We start from the raw sequence: 23,641 nt of genomic DNA, 5'->3' as shown, positions 1-23,641 counted from the left end.
CAGTTACTTTTATCGTGCTTGTATGAACAGCACATACCAGAGGTGGACGCGGAGTGGAGAGAAAATAAGATGGAGCATCAACATAGTTATAAAGGTGGGCCCATTATAGTGAGAGAATGACCAAGGAAGCATTATTCTGGAAGCTCATTTTGGCTTTGCTTCCAAAGTTGGTCATTAAGATGGTCAAGGTTACAATGACATTGATTTTCTGCAGCATCACATTGCAGTATAGAGTAGCAGGATGTGGCTTCTCGACCATCCAACCTCGCGTGGCTATTTTCTAGTCTCTGTCATCATTGTCAGGAAAACCTTTGCTGCCTCAATGGTCCAGGAGTAGAGCACCACAGGCAGATACTTAGGAAAATGTATCCTGCACTCCTTCTCTGAGAGATTCTGTGTGTGCGCACAAGAAAAGAACCATAGGAGTGCATTAAAATGGATGCCACGGGGCAGTAGGATGCAGGCTTGTACTCACAATCCTCTGCGCATTGTTCTTGATCACAGCTGTACAACCTGGTCACCTTCAGCCATTACCTCAGAGGAAATGAGCTAAAATGAGCGCTTTCAGGCCACTTTTGTTCACCTCTCCTTGGCTGATTCCAGAGCAATCTTGGCAATAGCCTGAATCCACCCACCCTCTCATCTAGGGATTACCCAAGAGAGGAAGGGGAGAGAAAGGGACAACATTTTGCCTCAAATGGTGACAGGGAGACAAAATAATTTAGAGAAACTAGAAGGAGGAAGCACATCTTTTTTTTACTTTTTTTTAACCAATATATTGTCTTAATTTTACATTTGTGATAGTTTTGATTCAAATCGAGACCTTTTTAAAAAGATCAGCTAGAAGCCTGTCGAGACTTCAGCAGCATTAATAGAATCTTACAGAAGAGGCTATTTGGCTTTTGGAAGAACTATCCAATTAGTCCCACTCCCCTGCTCTTTCCCTACAGCCCTGCAAAATTTTCCTTTCCAAATATATATTCAATTCCCTTTTGAAAGTTACGATTAAATCGGCTTCCTCCACCCTTTCAGGCAGTGCATTCCAGATCAAAACAACACCCTGCATAAAAATATCTCTCCTCCTCATCTGGTTCATTTGGCAACTATCTTAGATCTGTGTCCTCTGGTTACCTACCCACCCACCAGTGAAAATGGTTTATTCTTATTTACTCTATTGAAACCCCTCATAATCTGATATAATTGCAGATAAGTGGAAGCCAGCGTGAGTAAAGGAATTCTGCAGGAGGTGGGACATAAGTATGTTTGATGGAGAGTTTCCTGGAGGAGACTCAAATTTTCTTGAGCTGGAATAAACGATGAATTGCTCTTTCAGTTTGCCTGTACAGATATTACCATTTCAACAGGATAACTTCATGTCAAGAATTATAGTCTACCATAGTTTAAAAAAATACGAGCTTAAGTTCAACTACTGACTTCAACTTGCACTGTTTGTGGGAGAACTTAACTTGACATCATCTGATTACTGAGCAGTGCTCATTCCATGAGAGCTGTTGTTCAAGGAGTCAATATTTAATACAATAAACTCTCTATATTGGATTTTTTTTTAACAGATAATTTTACAATTCTAAATCAGCAAGTAAGATTTTTGTTAGATAAGGGTATCAAGGGATATGGAGCAGGTAAATGGAGTTGAGATACAGATCAGCCATGATCTAATCGAATGGCGGAGCAAACTCGAAGGGCTGAATGGCCTACTCCTGTTCCTATGTTCCAAAAATGAATTACAATGTAGTCTTTCGTAGAATAATTTTGATGATTAACATATCAGGCCTTACCTGTTGCATTGCCCGGAATCCATTTTAATGTATTGATCACCTCTGACTCCCCTCCTTTTGTTTGTCTTGTTAACGGTGATGTTTCGGCTCTGATTGATGGCTCTGCTCCTCTCTGTAATTTGGAGCTGGAGTAACATCCTGGTGCCAGCTAATCACTGGCTGAAGAGTAAATGCTACTTTTCTCTCTGGTTCGTTGATTTATGAAAGGTGCTAAATTGTAATGTTTGTGTTTTATTTTTATCTGCCAGTGTTTGTAGTCTTTGACTGTCGCAAACTCTTAAACCCACAAAGGAAAGAGTAGAACTTCTTATTTAAGCACTCCAAATAGAGAGCGCTTCCTTTCAAGGTTTTGCTCATCTTAAACCTCACCCTGGCATGGACATCCCAGCTGTCATCTGTCCAATATGTGGAAGCACTAAGATTTAACCACGTGATTGCTGGATTCTCTACTCAGGTAAAATCTAACCATCTGCAAAAGGCTGCTGTCCGCTTTCAATGTTGAATATTCAGTTGAAAACTGCATTGGAACCAGAGAGCCATTAATATGGGAACCAGTCTGTTGCTGAATTCTTCCTCACGCGTGCTTGAATGACAACATTTCGCAACCCTTCCTCAGACAGGGTTAGGAGAAAGAAAGAAAAAAAAATTACATTTATATAGCATCTTTCATGTCCTTGAGATGTCCCACAGTGCTTCACAGCCAATGAGTTACTTGTTGAGGTGTAGTCCATGTTGTTTTAGACAAACACAGCAACAAGGTCCCACAAACAGCAATGATATAGCCGACTAGTTACTGTCCTGAATTTCCCTGGTCTATCTGCTGCTGTGTTGCTGTAACTTTACCGGAAGTATAGTGGAATCCCCAATAATGTGCGTAAACAGGGTTTCTGATGCATTCCGACAGGACACCTTCGAAAGTCCGAGGAAATTCAATCTGTTTTGGTAATGTTCATTGAGGGGTGAATATTGGCCGGGACACCAGGAGAACTTCCCTGCTGTTCTCCGGATAGTGCTATAGGATCTTTTATATATACCTAAAGAGACAAAAGGTCTAACATCTCATCCGAAAGAAACCATGTCTCAGCAATGCAGCATTCTTCAGTACTAGCCTGAAGTGTAAGCCAAGATTATGTGCTCAGATCTCTGGAGTGGGGCTTGAACCCACGACCTTCCAACTCACAGGAAAGGGTGGTATTACTGAGCCAACCTGACACTCTTTTAATGGGATGATGATCTCCAAAAATGAGACAATATCCCATTACAAACAAGATTAGCCACTCAACTGGATTGGTTACCACAGAATAGATGTGTTGTGCTTATGGAGTCTGCTGTCAATGGTAAAGCACTAAGCAGAATACTGTGATTGGTAGCTGGGGGATTTGGCCTCACTAAAGGCTGTCTCTTTGCTACAGGTCATGTGCTTTGAAGCTCTTCACAGCTGTGAAGAACCGTCCCAGAATGCTTGATCTACTTGTTGACTAGAGGCTATAGAAACCATTAAAGAAGAGATATGGAGCAGTGTGATGTACAGTCTGAGTAACATTTTGACGTGCAGTGGTTAGATATCATTATGTGAGGCCTTGGCACTCTGTGTCTAGTTTGAGCCTCAGTTTCATAATGCAATGGAGGTCATGAAATAGTGGAACTGGCTGATATTTCATGCTTTGGATAAATTTGGGGTCAAAATGTTGCTGTCTAAAAAGTGAGTAAGTGGAATTAATTCTCATGTATTGAATAGCTATGATCTAGCTGGCAATTTGTAGGTGACTTTGGCTTCTTCAAGGACGTTGTTTTTCTGTATAACGTTCAATGTAAATAGCTTTTTACGGCTGTTGAATAGAATACAGTTCTCTTGTTTGTTCAGTACATTTTCCAAATCAGTTGCTAAGAGAGAAATGTGAAATATTATCACTCTACTGATAACATCTAGCGAACCTTACACTGGGAGAAGCATGAGCCCAGATTGATTCAGTAATAACCGCTCATTGACACAGCGCGTTAGCATCTTGGTGGCCTGCACCTCGGAGGGGTGGCCACAAGAGATTGCTCACATAATAGGTTCAGTCTGGGGGTGGGGTGAGGCAAGACATATTTCTCTTCCTCTCTTCTAGTTCCCTCCGTGCCCCCCTGCCCCCCTCAATCATGTGAGTGACAAAAGAGCACAAAACAAATTAGCCAGCATTACTGTGACACAGTTCCAACAGCTCATTTAGAGAAGAGTACCGAGAGGCCCAGAAGCGGATTGCTAATATTTGTCCCTCAACCAATATCACTAAAAATGAGTATCAGGTCAATACCACATTGCTGTTTGAGGGACCTTGCTATGTGCAAATTGGCTGTCGCGTTTCTTACATCACAAAAGTGGCTTCACGTCAAAAGTACTTAATTGTCTGTCAAGGGCTTTGGGACATCCTGAGGTCATTTAGGTTGTTATATAAATGCAAGTTCTTACTTTTTTTCTTGCAATCACAAACATATTGGGCTACTTTTTATTTGTGAGGCCCTCAGAACCGAATGGCTTTGCTTGATCCAAAGTGATTAAGTCTCCTTTGAAAAAGCAGACCTGTATGAATCCTGGGTGGATAGGTCAGATTTTTTACGGCCATTTATATGGGCGAGGAGATGTTTTCAGCTTTTAAACACGGTGAAGAATCAAAGTATTGTGTGGCAGCATTAAAACATCACTGACAGTAATCTACAGGATGTCCACAGCATATCTGTACAAAGAAAACATGGGGCCATCTGACAAGAGCGAAGTGGGAAGTTAAAGCTCCCTTTGTTTCTCAGATGGAATGAGTTTGACCTTTGACCCTACAGTTGAAACTTTAGATAGGGTTAAAAAGATAATGGGAGTTAGATAATTGCAGAATTTGCCCTATGACTTTTGAATGCAGATCTTCATCACTCTACTCATAATGTGTTGTAAATTATCACCAATGAATCTTATTTATGTCAGTTGTCTCTAAGCCCTTTCTGGAAGTGAGCAGCACACTAAAGCCACACGAGGGCTGGTGTTCCTCATTACAGCACCCGGGGCACGCACAGTTTCCAGGTGCTGTGGAGAGGAAAAGGGGGATGGTACATCAGGTCTCCACCCCGACTATACTGGCCTGGGAATTCTGGGGCTTTCTTGAATGGGCATTCCTGGGCCTGTACTTGCAATAGACATAGGCTCAGTGTTGCCAGGGAAGTAAAGTGGGTATGGAAATTTGTGTGCCTGGTCTCCTCAACTTCCTCCTCATCCATCTGAAGGGTTCGGGGGTGATGGGAGGGGGTGGAGAGTAGGATAGGGAGGGGGTGCTAGGACAAGCAACACAGCTGCAGGCTTCTCAATCCATCTGTTGCTGAAACCCTCATCCATATCTTTGTCACCTCCAGACACTATCCCAATGCTTTCCTGTCTATCTCGCATCCTCCCCGCTCCATAAATTTCAGCTCATCCAAAAACTCTGCATCCTATCTTGCAGCAAGTCCCATTCACCCATCACCCATGTCCTTGTTGACCGACATTGGATCCCAGTTCTCCAACACCTCACATCTAGAATTCCCATCCTTGTGTTTAAAATCCCTTCATGGACTTACTCTTCCCTATCTCTATAAACTCCTCCAGCCCTACAACTCCCCCAAACTCTCCATAATTTTCACAAGCCTCCTATGTATCACACCACCCCGGCTCCCTTTACCACACAATTCAGCCATCGAGGCACGACACTCTGCAACCCTCTCCTGAGCCCTTCACCTCTCCACCTCTCATTCATCCTTTAAGACTCTCCTTAAAGCCCATCTCTTCGACCAAGCTTTTGGTCACACCTCCCAATATCTCTTTCTTTGGTTCGACATTCCTTTTCTTTCCTTTATTCATTCACTTATCAGCAGCCACTACCCAAGAGGTTTCTTTTTAACTCTTTTGGAGGAATCATTCAACCACATAATGGGGGGAAAATTGCGGTCGGAGGCTTCCTTCGAATGAACACCTCCGACCCGAAAAAAATCTGCAAAAATACCTGGTGGTCCCGGAGGAATGTAGGATTGAGGTTGGAGGCCTCCATTCGCTGTGCAGCACACGGGATCATGTCCTCCAGATACGTATTTGTATCCTGGAATCACGTGGGCCTGGATCACCAATCACTATCTGGGATTCTCATTGGTAATAACGGGACCTCTGTTTGTACGGGCTCCCATTACTATCACTGAGAATACCACTGTAAAACAAGAAACACAACACAATAAATAAAAAAAACACCTCACATATTTAAAATTAATAAAATTGAATGTAATTAAATGTTAAAATAATATATATTTCTTTGAATTTTTTTAAATGTTTTTAATAGGGTTAAAAAATAAACTTACCTTAATGGACAGGGTTCTAAATATAAAAATGAGTGATTTAATTTAATTTTTCTATGTTTTAAAACTCTTATGCTGGTAACAGTAGGCTGTACGCCTGCTTTTATCAGGTGTAAGAGTTTGAAGGACATTCGCTGGGCAAGAGTTGTCCAATCCCTGCCCTGTGGATGTCCTTCCTGCGGGGATGCGTGGGATCTGTGGAAATAAATTTTGACAGATCGCAAAAGCCGGTTCTTGGCGCGTGCGCATTGCACGGTGAGAACCAGCATTTGTGAGGCCTCAAACCCTTCACGCACCCGGCACGGCCACAATTTTCGGCCCAATAACTCCAGCAATTTCTCTTGAGCTCCAACCCACCATTGTCCGCTGCTGCACAGATACTAGAATTGGAGCGATGCAAGGAAGATTAGCATGGCCCCTGTGCAAGGATGATGCATAAATCCGTGAAGCGTTGCTTCTTAAGAGTTAACAGTTTACCATTGCAGTCACTTTTTGTCTCCTATAATGCGCATCTCCAGTTTCCATTGCACACTCTTCCTCTGATACTCTGTTAGTGACTGGTTTTATTTATTTTTTTCCATCCTGATTTTTTTTTTTACAAGATAGCTTTTGTACCCGCGATAAGAGACTTGGAACAGGATCCCGTCCGAATGTAATCCTTGATGTGACTGATAGGCCAAGTGCAGCATTTGATATCAAGATTGTAACCTTTGCAGTATACAAATGAAATGTCTTATGAGTAGCAACCGACCAATTTATGAAAGTGTCATTTATCCTACATGTTTACTGCTTGTACTACTACAAGGTGTGCCACCAGAGGGCACTGCAGTGGGAGACTTGTAGGTTACCTGTACAGACGTGCCAGGCCTAGTATAAAAGGCAGACTACCATGTGTGATCCTCACTCTGGAGTTATATTAAATGGACTAAGGTCACTACAGTTCAAGTACACCATTTTGTCTCGTGCAGTCATTATCAGAGCATCTGAAGACATAACAATTGGCGACGAGATTACAGACTTTCACACGAACATGGCTAACTTTGGTATGTTGCAGCAATTCGCCGATGGTGATGATTGGGACGCCTTTGTGGAGAGACTTGACCATTTCTTCACAGCAAATGACCTGGCAGGCAACAATCCAGCCACACTGGCTGATAAGAGCAGAGCTATCCTGCTAACCAGTTTTGAGCCCACCGTTTATGGCTTTGTCAGGGACTTGCTGGCACCAGCGAAGACAATGACAAAGACGTACGAGAAGATTGTAATGCTGATCCAAGAATAACCCAAGCCCAAAGAGAGCATCCTCATAGCCAGACACCGGTTCTATACCCACCGACGGCCTGAAGGCCAGGAAATCGTGAAATAGGCTGCAGACCTCAGGAGGCTGGCAGCACCGTATGATTTTGGTGAGCACCTCACCGAAGCGCTGCTTGATATCTTTGTCATCGGAATCGGCCACGAGGGCTGCCTTCACAAGCTACTATCTGCGGATACCACAGTCACTCTGCAGAAGGCAATCGCTGTGAGCCAGGCATTCATGACCTCGACCTGTGGCTCCAGGCGGATGACTCATCCTCAGGACTCAAACCCGGCAAGTACTGTACACAGAATGCTGCCATTTAGAGGCTGGACTGTAGAACATGAATCTCCTCAGGGGAGAGAGAACAGGCCCCCGAGTCCCTTAACTCAGAGTCGGCCGAGGGGGGCTAATTGAGTAGCTCCATGCTGGCATTGCGGAGGAAATCACAGTGCTCACCAGTGCTGTTTTAAAGACTGTGTGTGTAAAGGCTGCAGCACAAAGGGCTACCTCTAGCGAATGTGTAACAGAAATATGACTCACTGTGTTGATGAAGAGTCTGCAGATGGACATGAATCCAGCACGGATTATGAAGCGATAATCAGAGAGGCAGCTCAGCCCCACGATGAGGTGTATGGCATGTTTACCTGCACCCATCAAATGTTCTCTGTTGAGGATGAAAGTCGAGATAAATGGCATTCCAGTCTTCATGGAAGTGGACACGGGGCGAGCCAGTCAATAATGAATCAAGAAACCTTTGAGAGGCTACAGGACAATAAAGCTGAATGACTCAAGTTGGTCTCGGTTCAGGCAAAGCTGCGCACCTACACCAGTTAACGTATCCCAGTTGTTGGTAGTGCGGATGTAAAGGTACTCCATGATGGCGCAGGGCACAAGTTACCCCTGTGGATTGTTGCAGGTGATGGACCAACGCTACTCAGAAGAAGGTGGATGGAGAAGATCCATTGGAGCTGGGAAGATTTCATTCCTCCAGCGATCGACGTCCCCTGCGCTCAGAGGCAAAGCAAGCCCCCACCTGAGGTTGGATCCGGCACCAGAGAGCAGACCAGCACAGCACCCGAGGCACAGACCGCTCAGCATGACTGCGTGGAGAGGATCCAGCTGAGACAACCCGAACGCACCTTCCAGGCTCCAGTGGCAGGGCTCCGGAGGAAGAAAATCGGATCCAAAGGTGACTTCCCAGCCTCGGTGGAGAACCCGGGGAGAAGAGGATCACAGCAGTCGACATTGTGGATGGAAGAAAGATGGCGCCCAAACCATGAGGTGATGCGCTGAAGAAAAAGATGGCGGCGGCCAGACCACGAGCTGATGGAGAAACATGTGGTACCAAGTGAAGAAGAGGATTGGGGCAAAGATAGAAAGGCTCTCTTAAAGGAGGCTAGCAACCCACCACACTTAAAGGGACAGTTCCACATCCTCAATCAATGTAATAGCAACTGTGAGTTAGATGTAAAATGTGTAATTGATGATCAGAGTTGTGTACATGCAATAAGCAAAGAAAAGTCACGCGATTGCAATCGGAGCTCCAGTTTATTTACAATGAGTGATGAAATGTTGTGCGATGTAGGATTTCAACTGCATTCAGTCAATGCAGCGGGCAAACACCCATCGGGAGCACACAGGTCCACTGAGCTACCCAATGCTCTAGCCTGCGTCCCTGGGACCAGAGTGATGCACCACAGAGTATGGCCACAAGCAGCTAATATCTACAAACTGCAGAGCAGGCGATCTCAGGAGGGCAACGGCACCAGTATCGATACCCTGCCCCTGATCGGCTCCACCTCTCAGGCACCCGATGGCACCAACCGCCATGAGCCTGAAAGAGCAAACCGCGCTAAGGCGCAGCCCCCAGACCCTATCGCCACCAAGGCTATATCCGGGAACAAAGGGTCACCCGCAACGGTTCTCCCAAATGGGACCAGGACCAGCCAGGATCCCAAACCAAATAACGCCCAGGCAAGCGAGTCAGCAGTTCCCTCTGCACTGCTAGATGACTGCTCCTCAGGGAGCAGCAGCGACACGGGGTGCAAGGAAAGGACACGGAGGTCACAGGCATCTGTGAGCCTGCCCGACGCTAGGAGCAATGGCATAGGCCCTGAGAGCAGGCAACTTGAGCCAACCGGGTTCCCACTGCCAGCACTGGGCACCGCATCACCACCAGACTACCTGGACATCATCCAGCAGTTCTGGCACTAGTTCATCCTCATGCACCGGTGCTGACACCAGTACTGACTCCAAGTATATCTCAAGTATGTACCTCACCAGTCAAATGTACTTGCCTCACAACTGTAATGCTGTAAATGCAATATTTTTTTCCTTTTGGACTTGAATGTATATGAATGTAATGAGCCACCGGCACAATCTGTATGTGGGGGTGGGGGGGGGAGGGCGGGGGAGAGAATGGAATGGTCATGGACGCACAAACAGAAACCACCAGCACCCCTACTGCCAACAAAACACCATCTATTCACCCAAGCTGGAAACGACCCTCCAAGGGTCAACCAGATAGAGATAAGCCCAGAGCACAGTCAATGCAAAGGTGATCTGCACTAAGGACTTGGGGGAGAGTGATGTCATGTGTCCTACATGTTTACTGCTTGTACTATTACAAGGTGTGCCACCAGAGGGCACTGCAGTGGGAGACTTGTAGATTACCTGTACAGGTGTGCCAGGCCTAGTATAAAAGCCAGGCCACCAGGTGTGATCCTCACTCTGGAGTTACATTAAATGGACTACGGTCACTATAGTTCAAGTACAACACTTTGTCTCGTGGAGTCATTATCAGAGCATCTGAAGACATATCAGAAAGGGAAATACTTTTATGTGCTGTTAGCAAATATTATTCTTTGAGAACATTTAAAGGCTGGTCTTGCAGTGCTTCAAATCTATATGCCGAGAATTTTCAACATATAAGGGCTGATTCCATGATTGTGTATGCACGGTTTACGGATCTATGCCCAAGTGCCCAAATTTGGTGACCCCAGTTTTTTCAAGGACTTTTAGAATGCCTCGCAAAGAGCATGCCCAGGCTTTAATAAACCCCCTAATTTCAGGCAATTTTGGCCCCTTCAACCCTTTAGCACTGCTCCATTTAAAATGGGCATTGCTGAGGGCTTTAGAACTTGGTTTCTTAAAACTGTGTTTGATAAGATTTCTGCCACATTGCAACTTGTTTAGCTTTCCGTGCTGTAGTTCCTGCATTATTGTTGTTGCATTGCTTTCTTCTGCTGTTTGCCGCTGCATTAGTTGGCCTCACCAGACACCCAACCAACTGCAAACCTTAACCGTATCCGCACTGCTCAGCATAGGCTTTCCATCGGACCTTGCAATGATTCATACCATCATACAGCACAGAAGGAGGCCATTCAGCCCATTGTGCCTGTGCTGACATTTAAAAGAGCTATCCAAGTAGTCCCACTCCCCTGCTCTTTCCTCATCGCCCTGGACTATTATACCAAGTTACTATTGAATCGGCTTCCACCACCCTTTCAGGCAGCGCAATTCAAATCACAACAACTCGCTGTGTATAAAAAGGTCTTCTCATCAACCCTGGTTCTTTTGCCAATGATCTTAAATCTGTGTCCTCTAGCCTTTCGCCAGTGGAAACAATTATGGATTTAGAGGAGGACCGAGGGAAGAAAGGCAGCAGATGCACATATTCCTGAGGCATGAAACAAAAAGTGCAATTTCCAATTATTGTCAGGTATTAACACAAACAGGCTGCAGCCAGCAGTAACATCCATCGCCTACCAAGCTTTAACGATGGTTATTTGCTTGACAGCTTTAAGCAAAAAATCTTGTCCCAAAAGATACACTTTGAGACTGAGAACTGTGTAACTAAGGCAACGGCAGATTTAGCTTTTTTGTCAAAAGCGACTGGTACATTCCAAGAAACTTAAAAAGGCAGCTTTCTGAAAAGGATATATTAACTGTGTGTGGAGAGATGCCAATTCTCCCATACAAGTATTGTGCTGTTTCACTTGTACCTTTTATCTGCTGTTGTGAATTTTGATTTTAAATGAATCTAGAATCATGGCTTATCCCGCAAAAGTGCACTGGCGATGTGATACTTTCCATCATTCAGAGTGACAACTGGCGCAGCAGGCATTATACATATTCTCCAGTAAACAATTTCCTGCAATTGAGGTTAATTGTTCGGACTGAGCAACACTAACCCAAATACGACAGGGAATGAAAAAGTAGCTTTCAGTTCATAGGAGACCTCGGTCGACTTATGGAAACTGTTGTTAAGCCATCCACACGGGATAAAGGTTGAGGAAAAAGTCCCAAACTGTAACAATGAGCACTGGCACAACTGGTACCGCCTGTTTGACATGCGTTGCCAGGCAACCTCAGTGGCCATCAACTCACTGTTGGACAGACTAGCTCTGTGCTGTTACATTTATATTACAAGCGTTGATCTGGATTCATTCCAGTGTCAAAACGTTGGTGTCTATAGAAACGGGGGGTCTCTTTATCTGGGTGTACGTGGGACGGGGGAAATATAGTGCTAAGGCGACCTTCATAACAGTGTGGTCTCTGTGAGGAGGTGGGTCTTGGAATCAAGCGATGCCGACTGCAGAAGCAGCTTTTACAAATTTGTTCTTAAAAAATGAAATTTTATGGAGAATAAGAAGATGAAGAAGCCATGCAATTTAGAACATTGGCCATTGTCCAAACCCCAGGCCGGGAACAACTCTTGTGCTGGCATCAGCTACACTGGACAATACCACCGCTATATCTGGGGATGGGCAGCAGGAGTCAGGCCTTGTTAACGAAGATGTACGGATCAGTCGTGAACTTTGACTGGGTCACTGACAGCTATGTTTCTTACTTAACATTAATAAACTGTTTATAAACAGCAATTGAAGGCTGCATTTACCCTCTGCCTTTAGCCCCTGTGGGAAGCAGCTTGTGTTTCCCACCGACAGTAAACTAACATTGTATAACTCCAGAGTTTAAGCTCTAACTGAGTTTGAACTGAAGCAGAGTCTGCCTTTTCTGTTGTGTCAGGTGGAGACCTGACTCTACATTTAGGTTACATTTTTAATTATAACTGCAGCATCGATGCTGCGCAATTCAACTTCGCATGAACACAGCAACCGTAGTGTAAATACACCTTAGAAAGACCAGCATTACCCCGACCCCCGCCGGAGAAAAAATACTCTGTGCCATCCTGTTTTAAGTTGTGTGTTGATAAATTGCTTGGATGCTGCTGTTTGTGATGGCTTCCACAGATACGTCAAACTGTTTGTTTCTCTGAAGGACCCCACGCCCTTTCCGTTGATCCGCTGCCTTTAGTGGCCTGGATTTGGGCTTGTTGCTACCCAAGCAGAAACAACTCGCTGTCGCACAATTAGCCCTTTCCATTGTTTACTTTCTCATCCATTAAACATTCCACGATCGATGGGGCGGTGTGGGGGGGGGGGGGATAAAGTTTTTTCTACAGAATACAGATGGTGTGCATGATAGGATGGGTGAGGAAGATTCCCCATCGAGATGCCTGAGGCAAATGCTTTGTTTGTTTGTTGCTGTGTTTATGATGTAAGAACTTATATTTATGAAAATGGCGTTCAGGGGTACAACACAAAAATCCTCCCAGGCCCTAGGGCAAAATTAAGAGATGCCTGCTCAGCCTCACTGCCATGAAACAGTTTACGTTAACTTTATCAGCAGAGTAGGCTTATTTTCATCATAGATTATTTGCGCCATACTTTTTAATGTTCCCTGCACCTCATTCTCAGATCATCAGCAGGACAGGGCTCCCCTATTACCAGCTTAGTGTCTAGAAGACTCACTGATACTTTCTGAAGACATTTTTGACCCCAAGGTGAACAAGAGCTGTTCCACACCATCTTGGTTTGAGTTTCCTAAATCACAGGTGCAAAGAGGCTCTAGTCGCCAGTAAAACTTTTGTCCGATTTTAAAAAAGGGACACATAGGGCCTGAATTTGATGACGGCCTCCACCTGCCTAAGTGCCGCCCAAAGGACGGTTAATGGCCGCCGAGGTACCTGACGGTTCTTTGGGTGGGGTTTTCATCAAAAAGGTCCCTCGAAGGTCGGCGGGTGGCAAATGAGGGACTTGCACCGCCAATCTGGGCGGCAGCAGGCGGGAGCTCCCAATCTTGGCGGCAAAGGTGCTTGCTGCCCAAGTGCCGCCAACGATGGATTCAGGCCCATGGAGGGTCGAAGACCTGCCAAGAAAAGGCATTGGGAAACAAAAACCATCGGAACATCTCCAGGGGACCCCAATCAGGTGAAAAAAATATAAAAAAATGTTTACCAACCTTTTTTTTTAAGATCTTCATACTCACCGTCGGGAATAGACCAGCCTCCCACAGCGGTCCACCCCCGTTCTGGCGCCGACTCCCGCCGACATGAATATAGCATCTCGGCGGACAGCCGTCCACTTACGCCACTCGGCCGTCCGCGACGTCAGCGGGCGGTTCCCGGCGGTTCTCCCCTCCCGCTCGCTCCAGACCAAATGGAAAGTGGCACTGGGCCGAACCCAAAGAGGGATGTCGGTGGCAGTGGGTGGTGAGTCCATCAAATTCAGGCCCATTGTCATTAACCTTTGCTGTGTATCAGCTGAAGTTCCAGAACAACCAGCAGTCGATGAGCATTAGAAACGAATTTCAGTGAGATTGATTTTCCACTGAACCTCGCTTGGAGGCTGACCTCAGTCTGTTGCACTCTTCCCTGAGTCAGAAGGTTGTGAGCCCCACTCCAGAGACTTGAGTGTAAAAATCGAGGTGACACTTCAATGCAGTACTGAGGGAATACTGCACTGTCAGAGGTGCTGTCTTTTGGATGAGATGTTAAACCGAGGCCCCGTCTGCTCTCTCAGGTTGACATAAAAGCTCCCATGGCACAATTTGAAGAAGAGCAGAGGAATTCTCCTTGGTGCCCTGGCCAATATTTTTCCTCAACCAACAGCACTAAAACAGATTATGGGGTCTTTATCACCATTCTGTCTATGAGACCTTGTTGTGTGCACGTTGGCTGCCACGTTTCCTGCATTAGAACAGTGAGCACTTCAAAAGTACTTTGTTGGCTGTTTCTCTGCCTCCCTGACATCAAGTCGTGGATGAGACAGAATTTGCTCCTCCTAAACATTTGCAAGAATGAAGCCATGCTATTCAGTTCTTGCCTGGAGCTCCACACCTTAACCTCTGATTCCACCCCTCTCCACTAGCACACTGAGGCTCAAGCTGACCTTGATATTTTGTTTGAACAGTCTGCTAGGCTTCAAATCCCATCCAGCCCACCACCAAGACTGCCTTTTTCCACCTCCAAAATATTGGCTGCCTCTGATCCTACCTTATCCGTCGTGCCACTTAGACCTTTATCAAGTCATTGAATTTTACAGGAGGAAACTCTTCATCCCATTGCACTTGTGACAATTCTCTGAATGAGCTAGCCACTTAGTTCCATTTCCCTGCCCTTTCCCAATAACATTTTACATTCTGCTTTTTCAAATATTTATCCACTTCCCTTTCAAAAGCTATTTCAGTTTCTGGCAGGGCATTACATTTTCTAACAACAGCCTGTGGGGAAAGAAAATTCATCAGAATGATAGAATAGTGACAGCACGGAAGAAGGCCATTCGGCAAGTCAAGCCCATGCTGACTCTCAGCCAGTCCCACTCTCCTGCCCTTTCCCCGTAGCCCTGTATTTTTTTCCTTCAGATACGTATCCAACTCCCTTTTGAAAGATAAAATTGAGTCTGCCTCCAGCACCCTTTCAGGCAGTGTGTTACTGCCTTTTACTGACCAGTGGAAATAGTTTGTCCCTAGTAACCAATCAAATCCGGACATAATTTTGAACCCTTGCTTTTTCCCTCCCTCTGACTACCCCTCTATCTGTCTCCTCCCTTTTAAAAAAAATATATTCATTCATGGGATGTAGGTGTCGCTGGCAAGGCCAGCATTTATTGCCCATCCCTAATTGCCCGTGAGAATAGAGTGCTGAGCCGCTGCAGTCCTTGTGGTGAAGGTACTCCCATCATCATTAATGATTTAGATGAGGGGATTAAATGTAGTATCTCCAAATTTGCGGATGACACTAAGTTGGGTGGCAGTGTGAGCTGCGAGGAGGATGCTGTGAGGCTGCAGAGCGACTTGGATAGGTTAGGTGAGTGGGCAAATGCATGGCAGATGAAGTATAATGTGGATAAATGTGAGGTTATCCACTTTGGTGGTAAAAACAGAGAGACAGACTATTATCTGAATGGTGACAGATTAGGAAAAGGGGAGGTGCAACGAGACCTGGGTGTCATGGTACATCAGTCATTGAAGGTTGGCATGCAGGTGCAGCAGGCGGTTAAGAAAGCAAATGGCATGTTGGCCTTCATAGCAAGGGGATTTGAGTACAGGGGCAGGGAGGTGTTGCTACAGTTGTACAGGGCCTTGGTGAGGCCACACCTGGAGTATTGTGTACAGTTTTGGTCTCCTAACCTGAGGAAGGACATTCTTGCTATTGAGGGAGTGCAGCGAAGGTTCACCAGACTGATTCCCGGGATGCCGGGACTGATCTATCAAGAAAGACTGGATCAACTGGGCTTGTATTCACTGGAGTTCAGAAGAATGAGAGGGGACCTCATAGAAACATTTAAAATTCTGACGGGTTTAGACAGGTTAGATGCAGGAAGAATGTTCCCAATGTTGGGGAAGTCCAGAACCAGAGGTCACAGTCTAAGGATAAGGGGTAAGCCATTTAGGACCGAGATGCGGAGGAACTTCTTCACCCAGAGAGTGGTGAACCTGTGGAATTCTCTACCACAGAAAGTTGTTGAGGCCAATTCACTAAATATATTCAAAAAGGAGTTAGATGAGGTCCTTACTACTAGGGGGATCAAGGGGTATGGCGAGAAAGCAGGATTGGGGTACTGAAGTTGAATGTTCAGCCATGAACTCATTGAATGGCGGTGCAGGCTAGAAGGGCCGAATGGCCTACTCCTGCACCTATTTTCTATGTTTCTATCATCATCATCATCATAGGCAGTCCCTCGAAATCGAGGAAGACTTGCTTCCACTCCTAAAGTGAGTTATTTGGTGGCTGAACAGTCCAACACGAGAGCCACAGACCTTGTCACAGGTGGGACAGATATTCGTCGGGGTAAGGGGGGGTGGCACTGATTTACCACATGCTCCTTCCGCTGCCTGCGCCTGACCTCTGCACGCTCACAGCGTTGAGATTTGATGAGCTCAACGCCCTACTGGATGTACTTTCTCCACCTAGGGCAGTCTTCGGCCAGGGACTCCCAGGTGTCAGTGGGGATGTCGTACTTCACCAGGGAGGCTTTGAGGGTGTCCTTGTAATGTTTCCGCTGCTCACCTTTGGCTCATTTGCCATGAAGGAGCTCCACGTAGAGCAATTGCTTAGGGAGTCTCGTGTCTGGCCTGCGAACTAAGTGGCCTGCCCAGCGAAGCTGATCGAGAGTGGTCAGTGCTTCAATGCTGGGGATGTTAGCCTGGGAGAGGACACTGATGTTGGTGCGTCTGTCCTCCCAGGGGATTTGCAGGATCTTGCGGAGACATCATTGGTGATATATCTCCAGCGATTTGATGTGTCTTCTGTACATCATCCATGTCTCTGATTCATACAAGAGGGCAGGTATTACTACAGCCCTGTAGACCATGAGCTTGGTGGTAGGTTTGAGGGCCTGGTCTTCGAATACTCTTTTCCTCAGGCGGCCGAAGGCTGCACTGGCGCACTGGAGGCGATGTTGAATCTCCGCATCAATGTCTGCCTTTGTTGACAAGAGGCTCCCGAGGTATGGGAAGTGGTCCACGTTGTCGAGGGCCGCGCCGTGAATCTTGATGATTGGGGGGCAGTGCTGTGCGGCGAGGACAGGCTGGTGGAGGACCTTTGTCTTACGGATGTTAAGCATGAGGCCCACGCTTTCATGTGCCTCGGTGACTACATCAACTATATCCTGGAGTTCAGCCTCAGAATGTGTGCATACACAGGCGTCATCCGCGTGCTGCAGTTCAACAACAGAGGTTTGGGTGATCTTGGACCTGGCCTGGAGGAAGCGTAGGTTAAACAGCTTCCGACTAGTTCTGTAGTATAGTTCCACTCCAGCGGGGAGCTTATCGATAGTGAGGTGGAGAATGGCAACGAGGAAGATTGAAAAGAGGGTTGGAGCGATGACGCAACCCTGTTTGACCCCGGTCCGGATGTGGAATGGGTCTGTAATAGATCCGTTGGTAAGGATCATGGTCTGCATGTCGTCGTGGAGCAGGCGAAGGATGTTGACAAACTTTTGGGAGCATCCAAAACGGAGGAGTACGTTCCATAACCTCTCACGGTCGACAGTGTCAAAGGTCTTTGTAAGATCGAAAAAGGCCATGTATAAGGGCTGGCGCTGCTCCCTACATTTTTCCTGCAGTTGTCGTGCTGCAAAGATCATGTCCGTTGTTCCCCGTAGGTACTCCCATAGTGCTGTTGGGGAGGGAGTTCCGGGATTCCAGCGACAGTTAAGGAATGGTGATATATTTCCAAATCAGGATGGTGTGTGACTTGGAGGGGAACTTAGAGGTAATGGTGTTCCCATGAACCTGCTACCCTTGTCCTTCTTGGTGGTAGAGGTCGTGGGGATGAGAAGTGTTCTCGAAGAAGCCTTAGCAAGTTGCTGCAGTGCGTCTTATACATGGTACACACTGTGGCCACGGTGCGCCAGTTGTGGAAGGAGTGAATATTTAAGATGGTGGATGGGGTGTCAATCAAGCGGGCTGCTTTGTCCTGGATGGTGTCAAGCTTCTTGAGTGTTGTTGGAGCTGTACTCATCTAGGCAAGTGGAGAGTATTTCATCACACTCCTGACTTGTGCCTTGGGGAATCAGGAGGTGGGACACTCGCCTCAGAATACTCAAATGGCTGTTTGTCACACTCCATTAGTCTTTCTGTCATTGTCACTCTGTTAATATTTTTTCTATTAGTTTCTGTCCTAGTCTCTCTCTTTCCTGTCAGCCATTGTCTCTGTAAGTCTGTCTCTCCTGCTTTTCTTTCAGGCTCTCTTCCTGTTTGTCTCTCTCTTTCTCTCTCTCTCTATCTAAATCTCAGGTTCTCTTTCCCTGTCTCTGTCATTCAGCCTCAGTTTCCATTTCGGGCCTCTTCACAATGTGGCTCAGAAACTCACCATGCAGGAAGAGTTTTCACTGAGAAACTGCGTCGGTGGCACAGCGTGTTGGAGTCGTAGGATGCCATGCTTTTCCCTGCTATTTCAGAAAGACATTTTCCAGTACCTCACACTTATTGCATCAAGAGGGATTCACAAAGATATTAAATGGAAATATTTTGTCACGGTCACATTTATAGACTAATTTTTGGAGAGGTCAATAATTTCAATTTTTTTTAATTACTTAAAAGCAAATCAATAACCTGGTTAGTAATTTATAAAAGCAGCATCCTTCAATCGAGTGAATTGTGTCAGTAACAGTGCCCCATTATTGTCCTCGTCTGTACACAGAGCCTGTCGGACCCCACTTGCTGCAGATCAAAGAGCTGCTTAGAGGATTAAATAAATGCTAACCAGAGCCTAAGGAGAATGGCTGCAATTGTCTCTCTGCTGTGTCATTAGAGATATGTTGTGTGGATTATTGCCGGCGTGCTAGTCATCAAAGGAAGGCTGATTGTGTCGGGGCTGTGTCTTGCAGTCAGTGTGTGTTTGGATCCAGAGTGTGAGTCACTGAGGAGCTGAACTTGAAGCCAAGGCATTGTTGTGCGTTTATCCTGATACTGAGTGGGTGAGAGGTGGAGGGCGGCGGGGGAGAATGAGATGGGGTGATACTGTGAGGGGTGAGGGGGTTGGGCATGGCAGGGGGAGAAAGAGAAGGGGTGATACTGTGAGGAAAAGGGGCGGGCAGGAATACTGTACGGCTGGGGAATAGTAATCTTGTGGAAGGGTGAAGTAGATGGATACAGTGAGGCTGCGGGATATGTCTGTGAGGGAAAGTGAAAACATGGGGATTTTGTAACGGGTAAGGGTAGTGGAGGGGATATTGTGTGGGATGCAGATAATGTCGGTGCTGTGAGAGTTAGGGGCATTGGGAACATACTGGTGAGAGTAAACGATACTGTAAATGAGAATCCAAATAAAATAAAGAGCTTGCATTTCTACAGCGCCATTCACAATCTCAGGATGTCCCAAAGCCCTTTTGTGGCCAATAAATTGCTTTGGAAATGCAGTCACAGTTGTAATATAGGGAACCGAGGCAGCCAATTTACGCACAGCAAGGTCCCATAAGCAGCAATGAAATAAATGACCAATTAAACTGTTTTTGCTGATGTAGGTTAAATATTGGCCAGGACACCAGGAGAACTCTCTTGCTCTTCTTCAAATACTTCCGAAGGATCTTTTTTGTCTACTTGAGAGGGCAGATGGGACCTTGGTTTAACATCGCAGCCAAAAGATAGCACCTCTGACAGTGCAGCACTCCCTACATTACAACAGTGACTACACTCCAAAAGTACTTCATTTGCTGTAAAGCACTTTGAGACATCCAGTGGTCGTGAAAGGCGCTATATAAATCCAAGTCTTTCAGGCCAAAATTTTCCCCTCTCCTTAAGCTGCATTGGTAATGGAGCAGAAAGGCTTTACCGACCGGGGGCAGACAGATGGGCTGACCCCTGGGCCGGGAGCGGCAGGAACAGGTTTCCATGCTGTCGCCCGTCGGGCACACTCCAATCCCCTTCCGACTGGTGGTGACCCCCTTCTCGACCCCGCTGGAAATTGCCCTGCGGGAGCGGATCAGTCGCCGGTCAGTACCACTGACGGCTTCCACCTGCGGAAAGCTGTGTGTGCCTGGGCGGCGTGTCCGCCGTTAAAGGGGAGGGTGCACTGCCGCGGTCGCCATCTTATTTTAATTGTCGGTCGACAATGGTGCCCATGGGTTCGGTCAGGCCAACAACAGGCAGCCTGGTACCCCGTCTTGGGTAACAGGACACTGGCCCGACCGAAACCCTCCCTGGTGGTCCATTGTTTGCCACTAAAGTGGCTGCAGTGTTCGCAGCGGCCCTCCCCTTTAACTGAAGGGGAGGAACGTTGTGATACGTCAGCGCGACGTGGCACATCCGGGCCATGCTGACATCATCAGCGAGGCGACTTCTGCCCCGCAGACGACAGCACCACTGCCTCGACCGAAAAACATCAACAATTAGCTGAATATCAGTCGAGTCTCCGCCCCATGGAAAAAAACTACAAAACCAGTAAGTGTGCCACTTTATCATCGGGGGGCAATCTCGTCCCCCTTTTCTTTGCCCTCAGCACTGAGATTTTGTGCTCAAGTCTCTGGAGTGGAACTTAAACCCACAGCTTTCTGACTCGGGTGAGAATGCTACTCACTGAGCCACAACTCGCACCTAAAATAAATAAGCAATATTCTAAAACAGCTTTTGAATTCTTTTAAACTTGTTCACTGGGCAGTCGTCTTATTGACAGGCCTGACGACAATCACTGATAATTTTGTGGACACTTAGGGCTGGATTTTATCAACTTCAGCAGGTCCCGACCTCACTGCTGGGTCCAGCCCACTCTGTAGAATCATTTTCCCCTGATTGGGCTTAAGCCTGCCCACCACGCTTCCCAGCCAATTGAAGGAAGCGGTTCTGATGACATAATTTGATGACGCGTCCTCAGGCGGTTTCCTTAAAGGGACCATGCTCAAATTTATTTTGACATTTGTGCTGTCAGTGTTCTACAGCATTCAGATACTGCAAACACTGACAAGCTTTGCACGGCTGTTCAGGCAGCTCTCCCATGACTCCCTCTATATGCCTATGGAGGGAATCACAGCACATAGGTTTCTCTTCCCATCCGATGGGTGGAAGAGACCTCCCCAAGAGATCACCGCAGTTTGGTTGCACATTGCACAGGAGGACACAAGCAGGGATGTCGTCAGGGGGACCTGGCTCAGTAGATCATGAAATGTTACTGCAAAGCCACATCCAACGTCATCCTACTGTGCCACTCATCACATCCCCATCACTCTGCCTTCACGACCCTACTCCTGCCCATCCTTACTCACACCAACTTACCTTGCACCTCCACCCATCCCTCTCCATCTAGATTGTCACTTCCCCATCTCACTAGCCACCCCTCACACTCACCCTCATCCTAGTCCAATCGTACCAACTAATAATACACAAGGGGAGGCACTTGTGTGTTTTAGTCATTGTTCATTTGAAGTTTCTGTTAAAGTGCTGTCAAACATTGAAATCTTTATTTTCAACACTTTGCGTTCTTGGACAGATTTGTGTGCACTTTTGGAAGTATCTTAGGGAGTTACAGTGAACGGTGAGACATAATGGTAATCTCCACATTGCTGATGATTATGAGAGGAATGGTTTGGGCATTGTAGGGATGCTTTATGTTATTGATGCGGGGTAGTGCCAACCTAGCGCATCCTGTGGCAGCCAGGGTTTACAGCATCAAATGAAGTAAATCTGCCTATGATGAGTCTCGGGCAGCAATGTGTTTGGGTGCTGATGCCCTCTGTCCTGTGCAGCATCAGTTGATTGCGGAGAAAGTTGGTGTTGTTGTCGGTGCTGCTGGTGTGCCTGGCACAGCTGGTGTTGGGGCTGATTGTGGTGAGATTCTGAGGACCAACGTGAGACAGTATAAAGGGCACTGATGCTGATGGAATAGAGGGCAGATGAAGTAGAATGACAGAAGCGATCTATCAATGGTTGGAGAGGTAATGAGATCAGCCTGGATGGACACTTATATAAATACTTGTAGCATTCTGAATCTGCAGTGGAAATATTGTTTAGAAAAGCCAGTGTCTCAGGGAACATTTCTCACTCAGCTGAGAGCTTTGACTTGACATTTGAAACTGTCAACTCATCAGCTGAATCAATGGCGTGACCTCCCGTTTTAACTTCACGAACGATGTCTAGACACAACAGGAAACCGGAGCACGACCTGTCAAAATAAAAAACTGGGAAAAGCCATTGTTAAGTGGCTATAAACAAACCATTAATGATTTCAATTGCCTCTCCCACTGCTGCTTGTTGGGTCTGTTCAGTGCTGACAGACCTGACATTCGGGAATGGCGTGTAGCAGTGGGTTGACAGCGGGGTCCCAACCTGTTATTTAAAAAAAAACACTTTCCCACCGGACCAGCCACCAATCTCCCGTCCGTAAAATTCCTCCCCTTACGGTTAAATTACCAAAGTGCAGTGGGATACAGAGCATTTTCATCCTGATAGAATATATCAGGCTTGCTTTCCACCTTCAGCAAAGCTACAGCCGGAGTCAGCAGCAGTAGGACAGAGACAAAGACAGTGCTTGGGCTCCAGCTATTCACAATCCATATCAATGATTTAGATGAGGGGGCCAAATGTAATATATCCAAGCTTGTTGATGATGCAAAGCTAGGTGGGAATATAAGTTTGGAAGAGGATGCAAAGAGGCTTCAAAGAGATCGACAAAGTCTGTAAGTGGGCAAGAACATGGTAAATGGAATATAATGTGGAGAAATGTGAAGTTATCCACTTTGGTAAGAAAAATAGAAAAGCAGAGTATTTTTTAAATGGTGAGAGATTGGGAAATGTTGGCGTTCAGAGGGACCTGGTGTTCTTGTACACAAATCACTGAAAGTTAATGTGCAGGTACCTCGAGCAATTATGAAACCAAATGGTAAAGCACATGGGATTGGGGGTAGTGTGCTGACGTGGATTGAGAACTGGTTGGCAGATAGGAAGCAAAGAGTAGGAGTAAATGGGTACTTTTCAGAATGGCAGGCAGTGACTAGTGGGGTACCGCAAGTTTCTGTGCTGGGGCCCCAGCTGTTTACATTGTACATTAATGATTTAGACGGGGGGATTAAATGTAGTATCTCCGAATTTGCGGATGACACTAAGTTAGGTGCAGTGTGAGCTGCGAGGAAGATGCTATGAGGCTGCAGAGTGACTTGGATAGGTTAGGTGAGTGGGCAAATGCATGGCAGATAAAGTATAATGTGGATAAATGTGAGGTTATCCACTTTGGTGGTAAAAACAGAGAGACAGACTATTATCTGAATGGTGACAGATTAGGAAAAAGGGAGGTGCAACGAGACCTGGGTGTCATGGTACATCAGTCATTGAAGGTTGGCATGCAGGTACAGCAGGCGATTAAGAAAGCAAATGGCATGTTGGCCTTCATAGCAAGGGGATTTGAATACAGGGGCAGGGA

The 23,641-nt window shown here is 46.3% G+C and overlaps 1 protein-coding gene and 1 non-coding gene across 3 annotated transcripts in view; both read left to right on the top strand.

Moving 5' to 3' along the window:
• LOC139279437 (potassium voltage-gated channel subfamily KQT member 1) overlaps window positions 1-23,641 on the top strand; it is an 838,442-nt gene that overhangs the window by 508,940 nt on the left and 305,861 nt on the right. The gene's annotated exons all lie outside the window — the stretch shown is intronic.
• LOC139280421 (U6 spliceosomal RNA) lies at window positions 6,505-6,606 on the top strand. Its single transcript, XR_011596676.1, has one exon. It is a non-coding gene; the product is annotated as a U6 spliceosomal RNA (small nuclear RNA).

This window comes from Pristiophorus japonicus, chromosome 14 (assembly GCF_044704955.1).
Source record: "Pristiophorus japonicus isolate sPriJap1 chromosome 14, sPriJap1.hap1, whole genome shotgun sequence".
Classification (NCBI taxonomy): domain Eukaryota; kingdom Metazoa; phylum Chordata; class Chondrichthyes; family Pristiophoridae; genus Pristiophorus; species Pristiophorus japonicus.
This window is presented reverse-complemented; position numbering and strand designations above follow the sequence as displayed.